This window comes from Poecilia formosa, unplaced genomic scaffold (genome assembly GCF_000485575.1).
Source record: "Poecilia formosa unplaced genomic scaffold, Poecilia_formosa-5.1.2 Scaffold7, whole genome shotgun sequence".
Taxonomy (NCBI): domain Eukaryota; kingdom Metazoa; phylum Chordata; class Actinopteri; order Cyprinodontiformes; family Poeciliidae; genus Poecilia; species Poecilia formosa.
In genome coordinates, this window is record NW_006799946.1 from 4210016 (window position 1) to 4222360 (window position 12345).

The 12345-nt window shown below is 40.5% G+C and overlaps 1 protein-coding gene across 1 annotated transcript in view; it reads right to left on the reverse strand.

Moving 5' to 3' along the window:
* thrab (thyroid hormone receptor alpha b) overlaps positions 1 to 12345 on the reverse strand; it is a 133345-nt gene that overhangs the window by 112765 nt on the left and 8235 nt on the right. The window lies entirely within an intron of this gene.

The following is a 12345-nucleotide window of genomic DNA, read 5'->3' on the forward strand; positions in this document are numbered from 1 at the left end:
TTTTATAGTGAACAGAACCGATTCTGCTTCTTTGCGATGGATCTCATAAATTGATCTGGCAAAGGCAAATTCAATTATGTCACATCTGTTCCTTTTCTGGGCTACAATGCACTCTCAGATGAGCACATTGGCAATTCAACAGGCAGTAGGAATATGCTTCATGGGAGTATGTATAATTGCATTGCACGCGTGTTATTTTTCTCATGGTAATCTTGAAAATGGTAGTAAAATGCTTTCATGTGCATGAATGAAAAAAAAAAAGGCAAACCAAATAGCAGCAGTCTGTAAATATTCACGCAGACGTTGAGTCATTTATTAAACAAAATGTAGTCGGGGACTCTCCTTATCTTGTACGTCCCTGGTTTCTGTGTCCAAAAAGGCAATGCATTTAAATGGCTCACTCAACTCGGATGTAAAAGGTCTGACCCCAGCTTTCAGCTGTTTAACCTCTGTCTCACAACAAGCCTGCTGGGACATTTGCATTCAGTGCTAAACGGGGCTGCAAAACAAGGGACAGAAGTAACGCAATGTTCAACTAGCAGAAGATGGAAGATACATTTTGCATTCTTAAACACCCGATCATTAATTCAAGAAAAGACGGATGCAGAGATGGGTAGATGGATGGATGGCCAGGGACAGGGTATAAATTATTTCATTTTTATTTTCCAGACAGGAAAATACAAATCAGGAAACCCGTACAGGGTGTTAATATAGATCCAGCACACAGTCTGTCAGTTCGGATGCTTGGCTTTTCATGCCAAAGACATCTCGTAAATTCACAAAATACAAAGAAAAGACACCAGTATGGTCCAAAATTCACACAGCGATGATCTCGCTATTCTAAAAGTGTCTTTCCTAGCAGTAATCAGTTATAGGCGACATTGCCGTATCTGAATCAGATGACATTTAGCCTGACAGCTTCGCAGCACCGACACCTTTTCCCCAATGACTTCTCCAACCGAACACAATCCTATCTTGGTACGAAGAGATAAAGAAATAATTCTTCTCGACAAATATATCTCTGTGTCAAAAGAGACACGAGCCAGAATTGGCAGCCTTTAGGAGTTAAGAATTCACAAGCAAAACTGAGCAGATGGAAGTTGTTTTCTTTTTCTTGTTTTAGCATTTGACACTGGTCATGTTTTTTCTTTTCTATATTGTTCAATAATACACAACAGTTCTTAAAAAGATACATGGACAAATGTGGCGAATTGAGATCAACATTCGACTGTTTGGCCTTGGTTAAAAACAGCTTTTGTGAAGGAAAGCCAACACAGCAAATTACCCAGAATGCACCGTGTTGAAATATGGTTGTGGCAGCATCATGCTCTTTTATTGAGGGCAATGAAAGAAGACGACTTTAGGGCAGCCAATATTTCACTTTAGCACGTACGCCTGGTGATGGCAAAACACTGCAACAATATTGTTATACTTTTTAAGATATCAAGAAGAAAAAAGTGCATTTAACTTCAAATAAGTAATTCCCTTTTGACTGTTAAGTCAAGTTAAAAATCTTAATTATTACATTTCAAAACCAAACTGACTTCTCAGATACAGAAAGTGCTGAATATTTCTTGCATTGCAGGTAATAAGCATCTTTAATTTTCAACATAATGAGGCATAAAAAGAACATTGTCTGCCTCAGTGATCCTTCACTTTAAAATCCATTCCTGCGGAATTGGTCAAAGGTGGGCCATTACAATCCAGATCATTAAATCGAAGATATTGAGGTTTAGTCGCCCATGTGACCTTCGGCTGTGTCTCCGAGTGGAACTGCTCATTTGCTCACACGCCGTTACAGTCTATGGCAAGTCAATGTGGACATGCATCTTATTACCCGGTTAATCCATATGCTAAACCAGCTCCTGGCCACCCAGAAGAGGATAAATATGTAACCACACAAGTAGCGCCGACAGAAATGCTGTCAGTCTTCAATGTGGGCACGTCAAAGCTACAATGTGTGTTTTGTTTAGGCTAAACGCACAGTTGTATAATGCAAGAAGGCAAACAAGTAAAACCTGAAGTACTCAAAATGTGCGCATGATTACCTCAGATCAGTCTCCTGAGAATACCTTTAGAAAATTTCAGTTTTTTCAAAATATACAAAGATAAGTTTCACCATTAATGTATGACAGACAGAAATTAAAGTTTGACACACTAAAAATACTTAAAGGCATGAGGGAGGCAGGGAAGGAGAGGAAAGAAGGAAGGGCAAAACATTTGGATGGGATAGGAAATTAAATCTGGATATGTAAACTTTTCCCCCCATTCTTATTCTTTTGTTTTGCCATGTTACGTCAAACCTGGAGAATACTAAAATTAAATTCAGTGCCTTTCCATATTAAGAACATTGTAATATATATATAAAAAGAAGTATCCCATAGTTATGAATGGACCAGTTGTCCATTTAAGACATGCTGCAGTTTTCATAGCTTGTGGTTTGTAAACCCCTAAAACTTTACCATTGCACCTTTCCCGTGGTTTCAAGTTATTTTTAATGAGATGCCAAACACAGTGCATGCATTTCTGTTGAGGGCGAATGGGAAGTAAAGATGTTCTTTCCGCTACCCTCCCTGCTGCTACGAGCTTAAAGTCAGCTGTGTACGATAGTTAAGAGGGCAATTCCAACAACCTTTCCTCTCATTAGAAAAAGAAAAAAACTGAACTGTGTCTAGAACCGCTTGCTAATAAGTCAACTCTGATTCAAGTAATTAAAACAAGACTTTGCCACAATCTTTAGGTTCACAACAACAGCCATCACATGTTTTCTGTAAAGGTCGTTGATGGAATGGCCTTTGTCAGTATTTAATCTTCTTTAATGTTAAAAAAAAAAAAAAAAAATCAGTCATGTCCGTGGTCATTTTCAGCACATGTACAACATTTCACAACAGAATATCAGATGTGGAATAAACTAATCCTACATGGGAAACCTCAGAAAAAAAAAACTACATGTATGGATGGGTAGTTGTAATTTCCAAATTTATCCAGGTCTAAAAAAGGAAAAGAAAAAAAAAACTTCCTAGACTACATAGAGAGCTAGTGCGAACTCTGATGTGCACAGAAAAGCCAGAATAGATCCATGTTTTAATGGGGTTTTTTCAGTTGGTTGGAGACCTTGGCTTTGATGGATGCATTTAAAATGTTTACCTCAATCCAGTGTGGATGAATTTCACCTTAGAAGCTTCCCATACCTCTCTACCAGCCCTGTGATCTACTATACAAACAAACAAAAAAAGATTTCACCAAAATGCATTTCAGTAAAAGTCCAGAGGCATTATAGAATCAGGAGGTACTGGTACCAATTTGTGCAGTTGACTCATAGTTTTAAAAGGGAACAGAGCTAAATGAGCTTGCCAATAAGGCACCAACCAAACCGCAAACTGTAAAGGCACTACACCGAAGTAACGGTTAAACTAAAAAAAATAAAATAAAATAAAAAAGAGAGACTTTGCTTGATGCGATTATACAACAAATTTCATAGACGGAATTCCTGAATTAAACCATGGAGTAATCTTGTTACAACATAAACACAAACACACTTTACAGCTTCCTCTCCTGTGGGTTTACAGCAGAACGAAGTCAGAGGGGACTCAGGCTGCCATGCCTACGACCGAAACCCTCCAACAGAAGCCTGCTGGGGGCTCTCCATGCCAAAGGAAATCCTTAAAGAGGAAATGTTCTAGGCTCTTTGACACTTCACCAAACCACCATTGGAATCATCTCCATATGTTTGCATATTATGTAAATCAAACTGCGTTTGCTTTAGTGTAAGAGATTTTGTGCTCTTTGTGCCCAACTCTAGATTTTACAGTGAGGGTTTGACCTGAAGCGTCTCAAAAGAAGTTTTAACTTCGTAACGTATGGGTCCGACACGTAGCCCGTTAGCACTAATTCCAGCTCTAATCTGATTGTATTTTTCTCCTCGGCTCCGTGTAGGAAAGGTAATTTCCATGTGGAATTAATACGGACAGCTTTACTTGTAGAACCGTGAGGGTGGCTTAGCTGCTATGTGTGGCCTTGCTCACATACAAACACTCTCACTCGGTGCTGTAACAGAGCCAGGGTGGAGATTGATCAGCTGGGCCGAGTCCAAATTAAAGTTCGCCTTCTGCAGACATGCCCAGCATGCCAAGCATAATAATTTTCTCCTCTTTTCCCACTTTTTCCCCCCAAACAGTCAAAGTGGAGACTAGAAAAACATCCACGCTAATCTAAGGCCAGAAAGAGGGAGGGAGAGAAATAGATGCAAGTGTTTCTTGTCTCGACGCTCTTTGCAAAAAAAGAAAGAAAGGAAATGCATGCCTCTCAGATGTCTGACCCATTTTCTGCTCAAAACCTTCTCTCTTCAACTCCTCTCTAATTCTCCCCACCTCTAATCTACAGTAAGAACGATCTCAGACTTTTTCACTTAAGCTGCACTCATGCATTTCAATCCAATGCAGTGCCACAAGACTTAAATTTACAGAGTGAAAACTGCTAAACACCAGCATGCCAGCCTGAGAAAGAATACGCCGCTAAATGGCAATAAGTGGAGCAAGAAAACACACCCTGCTGGGCCTGGCTGGCAGCTGTTTTGAATTCTCTCTGGGCTTTTTATGGGCACTGTGCAAACCAGACACATGCACTGTATGTGTGCATCTGCATGCTTAATGAGAAGCCTGTGCTCCAATAGCCAGCTTCGTAATCAATAATATAAGCCCCCGCAAAAAGCACTCCTGCGAAATACTAATAATAAAACTCGTTAATGCATTCTTATCTGAACGTAAAACACTTAGGCATTCTCTCTTTTCTGTTTCGCCATACATTAGTTTTTACAACTTGGGTTAGAGGTTTCAGTGTGCATACAGGTGCTTGACCATACGTTACATGACCAGTGGGAACATAATACCACAATTTAAACTTTGAACTTTTTTTTACGAATGTTGCCAGTCTGAGCAATAATGAGGAGAAAAAGTCTCTCGCTTCTAAATATTTCCACGTCACACATGTTTGAAAAAGGGCGGTGGGATATGGCAGTTCGAAGTTGTTTACGCCTCAACCCTTCCGAGAAAGAGTTGAGTTTTCCACAGGAGAGCTGCGTTGCATCACTCCACATGTCCGTTGCATTGCAACATATGTTTGAACAGCCATGAGTTTCCTTTGAAGATAAGGCTGCAAGTGTAGCAAAAAAACATACATGGAAAAAAAAAAAAACCTATGATGTAATCTGAACTTTTTTTATTTTATTTTTTTTACACATTCAGTCACATTGAAATGGCAAAATTTAACTTTTTTTATTTGGATAAAGTAGTTCATAGCTGCCCCAGTGAAAGTCAAAATTTTTGTATAAACTGAAATCTAAATTTAAAAACATATGTTGCTCCTTCTTCCACATGGTTGCTGCATCTTCTACATGGTTGCTGCATCTTCTACATGCTGTGGATCGCCACAGTTACTCCAGTTAACCCAAGTTTCTTGGCGTCTTCCCTTAATAATGCGCCCGGTCCGTTTTCGTGGGAGCATTCTCAGCTCAGCTTTCAAAACAGTACGACTGTGAGCAGTCATACTGTTTACATTTTCAGATTACTGACTGAACAGTGCGACAATGCTGGTCAGAACAAGAGGAGAAATTACAGCATTTACCGGAATCCTGCCAGAACGCAAGTGTTTTGAAATACAATTTTTGGTTTAAAGTGGTTATTTTCCATAGCGGTGATTTACAAGCTGACTGGCCTCCCCACAGACGTCTTTTAAACCACACCTCACCCTCCCACCATGACGGGGTCCTGGTTTACTGCTCCTGACTTCATCCTCCTCAATACATAAATCAACCAAAAAAATATTCATTTAGGGACCCGACTTGGAACAGTAGAAGTTTTGAATTCAGTGTCGCAGATATAAGGTCGTGATTCTTCGGCAGCTTTCAGCAGCATTCTTGGCAGCTATGTCCTTGCACTTTTTTTTTTTTATTTTCAAATATTTCTTGAAACGAAAATAACTTTTGGGAGCTAACTAAACAACAGAAAAGGAAAATCTGTAGAAATTGTATGTATATCCACACACACACGCAGACCATTAGGGATTTTTAAATGATGCTCAGCTAGGCAGCAGTTGTGCACAAGTTCCAGCTTAAGCAACACATACAGGGAGGAAAGTGAAAGAGTGTATCTGGGTTCCCCTTCCATCAGCCAACACTTGACAAAAACACACGCACAGGAAAAACAAGTGGATCTAATGGACTGTGAACTATGTATTTTCAGTGCAAACACTTGATACGACAACAAACAGTCCGGCTCGTTTCCAGTCGTCTGCTTTTGGCACGCTCACTCTGCAGGGTCATGTCTGCTGCTGACTCAGGGACTACAGATGTGGAATTAGGGAAGGGTCTGTCACTTCGAGGGCTCCAGCAGGACCTCAGCCAGCCTGGACGTGGGTCAGGCACGCTGGCCGGAGAACACAAACTCCAACCTGAGCCTCCTTTCAGCCTCATCGTTCAAGCCGGGCAGCTGTACAGCAAAACGCTCTGTGATAGCTCCCTTTCTCACCCCTGTCAAGTGTGTTCCTGAACGGGTCAATCGCTTCTATAAAGGTAGGAAATGGCAAGCTTTGGATTAGAGTTCAGTTTATACTGAATTATTGAAAGGAAAAACAAGATTTTTGAGTTTCCATGGCAGAGGGTGTGTTGACTCATTCCATTTCAACAGCGCACAACATGGTGTCAGACTGCTGGCATCTCACTGCCAGGTGGCCGTGGCCTACTGTCTTTTCTTCCAAAGACTCCAGGTCTCCCGAGACACACAAGAGGATGCTGCTGTCAGCGTCGACTCCCAGAGGAACATTACACTGCAAGGTGAAGCTCCACGAATAACTTCCTGTTTCCCGAACAGATTGCCCAGTCTCTCTTGCATCCCTATTGTGGCTTCGACATTATTACTTCTTTGTGTATTTAAATGTTTTATTCCAGGTATGATTAGATGAAGAGATCATATTTCTCTAATTTCAGCTGTACTCTTCATAAGGTTCCTGTTAAATCCTGAGTGGAATTTAAAATTGTGGCTCGGTGATTTCTATTTCCATCCTCAGTCCCATGAAAAAAGCTTCAACTTCCCTGCAGTATTTCGTTCTCTATGTTTTTCTGGTTACATAGAAAGTACACCTGGCCCAGTGCCCTTAACGCTCAAGGAAATCACAAAAATGAAGCACACCATAGACGTCACACATGAAAGCAAAATGCGTTTGTAAAAGGATAGTGGAGAGTCAAATTCAACATGATGAGACATGAGCTAAAAAAAAATAAATAAATAAAAAAAAACAGCTGCTCTCGAGTTACTTGTGGTGTGAAAAGATTTTTCAATAAGCTTCTGTGCAAGTGTGAGACAATCGTGTGCAGCTCGCTCACATCTCGGTGTCCAGCGCTCACCGAGGCCAAAAGCACCTCAAGGCGATAGTGCGCACTTATCACACGCTGGAGGCCCCCCGTTTGAATATCGAGTTTCTGGGCCAGCCACATTCAGGGAAACACGAGTCCGTCTCCGAGATCAAACGCTCAAAATGCGGTACAGAAATACAGGGCGCGCTCCTCAAACGTGTCAAGATATACCGCTCACACATGTATGTGCCCAACAGATCCGTGTCAACACGTATAGGGTTCCTGAATGATAATACCTGCAGGAAACTGAATGGGTTTGGACTTTCCACCAATATTAGGAAACTGGCAGGAGTTGAGACAACTCGTGTGAGGAATGTGTCCGTCTGCCAGATCAGCAAGTCTCCGAGATCTTGTGCAAATGCGTGCACACGTGCACAAGGAAAGGCGGGCACCAACGCCTCTGGGAGCTTGGCATTAACCTTGCATTCTGGACCTCCCACTGTGGTGCCCTACATCCCACCAACTTGGAAAGCAGCAGGTATGGATAGAAACATGTTTCCTGGGTTTATGGTAACCAGTGCTTTACCCCCCTCCCCAAGGTCAACTGGTGTTAAAATGCTGATTTGAATTGTTACAAATTTTACTCGACAAGCAGGCCTCTTCCTCAGATTTATTTATTTTTTGCTCTTTTTTGAAAAGCAGTTTTTCAAAGTGATTTAAGCACAACTTTCATCAACAACCATACAGAAAGCCAATAATTAAAACAAGCATGCCATACAGAATTTAATTATTTATCGTGGCGAAGGATGTTGTATGCCAAATATCAGGGAAGCTGGTCAGAGTTGATAGCCAGAGCTAAAGCAATTCATACATCAATGAAAATCAATGTGTTAGAATGGCCTAGTCAAACTCCAGAGCCAAAGTCAGTTGAACATCTTTGGCAAGATGTAAAAATATACATTTGCAGCTCTCGATCCAATCTAACTGAGCTTGAGCTTTGTGCCAATGGCCATGGACGAAAATGTCAGTGTTGATGTGCAAGGCTGTTAAGAGTGTTGTCATAAGTTATTGATGAGGACTGCTGAGAAAGACTTCATCTACAATTCATCCAAACTACTCCCTGCAGAAAGAAAGCACTAAGCATCATACAGAATCCAAGTCATCCGGCACATAAACCACTTTCTGTTTCATCTCCTTCAGGAATGCCCCCAAACCTTAAATCTCAGAGTCCATTCTTACCCAACTGAACTCTGACTCAGAAACACACGTTTTATGTAATCATGCATTTTACTGCTGGCTGCATGGTTGAGCAGTGGTTAGCACTGTGGCCTTGCAGCAAGAGCTTTCCAGGTTCAAATCCTGATCTTGAATCTTTCTGTGTACGGACTGTTTTCATGCGTGGATTTTCACTGGGGACTCTGAGTTTGTCCAATAGTTCAAAAGTATGACTAATTTCTTGCTCTATGTAAATTGCCCATAGGTAGGTATTTGAATATGATAACTGGATTACTAATCAACCAAATCCATGTCACAAAGTAATTATCCCATAATTAAATGATGGGCTGCCATTAAAGGCATTTATGAAGCTGAATTCAAACTTGTAATCTACACCTAACTACTGCTTCACCACTAGTATCAAGATATCACTCAAATAGTGTTGCCTTTTGAGGAGATGGCGAAAAAGCAACACATCTAAATAAATTGGGATAAGAAACAAAGTCACTTGCACCCATCGTCATGGATGAACACATTAAAAGAGTGGTGAATCTCCCCAGAATTGGTCAGTCTACCAAGATTTCTCAAAGGGTGCATGAAAGAGTCATCCAGGCAGATATTAAAGAACCTCTAAAGTACCGCAGGCGCCAGTTGTCTCAGATAAGATCAGAGTTCATAATTCAAAGATAAGAAGGAGACCAGGCAAGAAAGTTATCCACCATAAGTTCTAAGGTCAAAAACGTTGCTCACAGATAATGGCCTATTTTATATTTACCCAAACACGCCTTAGAGATCCATAGAAGTTTTTAAAAAAATATTCTATGGACTGAAAACAAGAGTAGTGGAATTTAGACTTACAACCATGTTTTCCCCGTCTTCCTCAATCGATGAACAAAGGCTACTAGTGCCATGGAAAAAGTCCCAAATCTCTCACTTTATCAGTAACTAAAACTCAATTTTTCATAGCAAGCTGCTGTTTTTCAGTTCTCATTTGACACACGCAACATGCGAAACTGACACAAGATCAGAAATTGAGCACCGTAGTAAGTGTGCTGTCTTTGCATTTCACACAAGCGCTATCCTACCTCTGTGATATTCTCAGATGAAACCGTGTGATGTTGCGGTATTTCAAAGTACTTCCTTTTACTTCGACAGCACCTGCATATGGTGAGACACTTTTCAAAGCCATGGTGCAAAGGCTGATGTGCACCACGACTTGGATTTACCTTGTGTGTTCACTGTAAACTTGTCTTGCTGCTCCACTTACGTGCGCTTGTGGTTTCCTTCCTCAGCATTCTTGAAAATTAGATCATGAATAAACATTAGGATAATCGAGTTTTGAGGTTTGGTAATCATGTCTGCACCTCAATGCAACAACAACAACAACAACAACAACAAAGCTACCAGGTGTAAGGATTCTGGGGAAATCATTTCCCCTCCACCCCATAGGGACAGTTTGGTTTGGAAAGCTTTTTTCTCTCTCTAAACTTATTACCTGAAAATTATTTTCTGTATTCAACTCATATCTCAGTTTAAAATGCATTTTATGATCTGAAGCATTATAGTATCTACTTGATTAAAAAAATCAACTTAGAAATCAAGACTTTTACCATCTAAAAATGAGCGTGACTTAAACAACGGATTACCGACGTAATACTGACAATACTGAAATGAAGGGAGATACACCACAGGCATTCTTATAATAAACTGAAAGGTGACTCACTTTGGCTTCCTGTTATCAAAGCATCCTCCCTGCAACCTATACCACACCCACCTGCAGTTGTAACTTAATGACAAACAAACTTCTCATTATTTTTTACTACAAGCCGCCTGAATAAAGCCTCCGCTCTGAGGAACCGACTCGGAGACCTTGGAGCTGGTAATTTCATTAACAAATGCAATTTTCTGGGCTCAGCTTGTGTCTGACTTCATTTTCTGTCAAACACAATTTGCTCTATATAAGCAGAGAGAGTAAAGTAACCACCGCTGGTGCACATGCCTCCATCTGAAAGGTTTGGAAATATGACGTTGAAGGGTGGGGGGGGACAGACGGGAGGGGACCACGAAAGTTTCCTCAAACAAAAAAAAAAAATGCTTGGTGTGCACTAACAGAGAGGCCCGGGTCACCATGGAGTCATGCTTCAAGGCAACCCAGCTAAACTCAGCTGATCTTTGACCCCACTGGTAGTCATAACATAAACCAACGTCTAATTCCTCAACCAGGGAAACATCTCGCACGCATACACAGTCAGAAGGAGAAAAGTCTCAGACTGTAAAAAACAGACGTGGCACTGAGATCGGGAGGGGTTAGACTCCGGCTCGGCCAGCAGCCTGCTGTATGTTATGCAGAGAAATGCACCGAAAGCAAAAGAAGAACTCGTCGTTGCTGAACATAGTGAAACTGGAAGTCAATTAATTATTTCAATTGCATTTTAATAATCAAACTGGAAGTGAAAGCACTGATTAATGAGGCTGGAAAAGAGAAATCAGAAAGCTCTTTTCAGCATAGAAGTTTTCACGCAAGTATAGCAATAACGGAGATTAACTGATGCTATACAGCTTTTATATGCTCAGATAAATTCTAGATTTTTTTTCTCCAGAAGTATTAAAAATACGAGGACAAGACATGGAATGTTTTTTATATATATATATATATATATATATATATAATTTTTCTCATTTAGTTCTAAATCCTGATATCTTTGTCTAATTTATTTCCCACTGAATTAAATCAAAACATACCAAATCATGGCTGATGGAGAATCGAGTCGCATTAAATCAGTGTTTACGGCTTGTGGTTTACTTTTTTCAATTTAATTTTTAAAACAAAAAAAAAAGACCTTTCTAAAAGGTTTTTATACAATCTCATACATAGTCATCTTCATTTCCTATTCAAAAAAATAAATAAATGTCCCGTTTCAGATCCTATTATAATACTGGGGTGAATTATCAAATCATTTTGAGGTTTATGGTAATATCTGTCCCAGAAGATTTCTGGTGTAAAACAGCTTCATCCACTGCGCTGCGCAGTTTCCTGATAGAAAACCTGAATGTTTCCAATCAAACCACCAACTGTGGCACCAGAACGCTTCTTTGGGTCGTTCCCACCACACAAGTATTCTAAGTGCTCGATGCAACCAGTGGGTTAAAACCACAATTCTGACACAAGATTATAATAATAACAAAAAAAAACAAAAAAAAACACAATGGATCAAAGAGGGATTTCCAAAGCTTTCCAAACCAACTGGGCAGTGGAACAGGTCCATTCAGAGTTCCTCAAGTGTGACAGATTACAAAATCAGGAGCAATAAAAATGCAGCTTTTCTTCTCTGTAGGAAACGCATTCAGCTTCTAATTCAGGGGTTGAAGGGAATTTGAGCAACTGTAGTTTTACGGGGAAATCGAATCTCCTTCCCCCCCCGAAACGAGGGTAAGCCGGGTTAGTTGCTATTCAGCTGTACAGTGGGACAGCAGCAATGCAACAGCCTTAAACTCCCTATTAGGATAATCTCTTCAAAGTAATCTATTCTCTTTGCTTTTATGCACTAATATAAGGCTGAACGTAGCCTCCACAGAACCGCTCAAGTGCAACATTTTGGTGGTTTGATTATAAACTTGTGGGGGTTTTTTATGTCGGATGAATAAAGTACAAAATAACATAAAAAAAAAAAAAAAAATTCCCCTCTCGCCCTCCGTGGGTGGTCTCTTTCATCCTCTGAGCTCGGGTCCTCTACCAGAGGCCTGGGAGCTTGAGGGTTCTGCGCAGTATCTTGGCTGTGCCT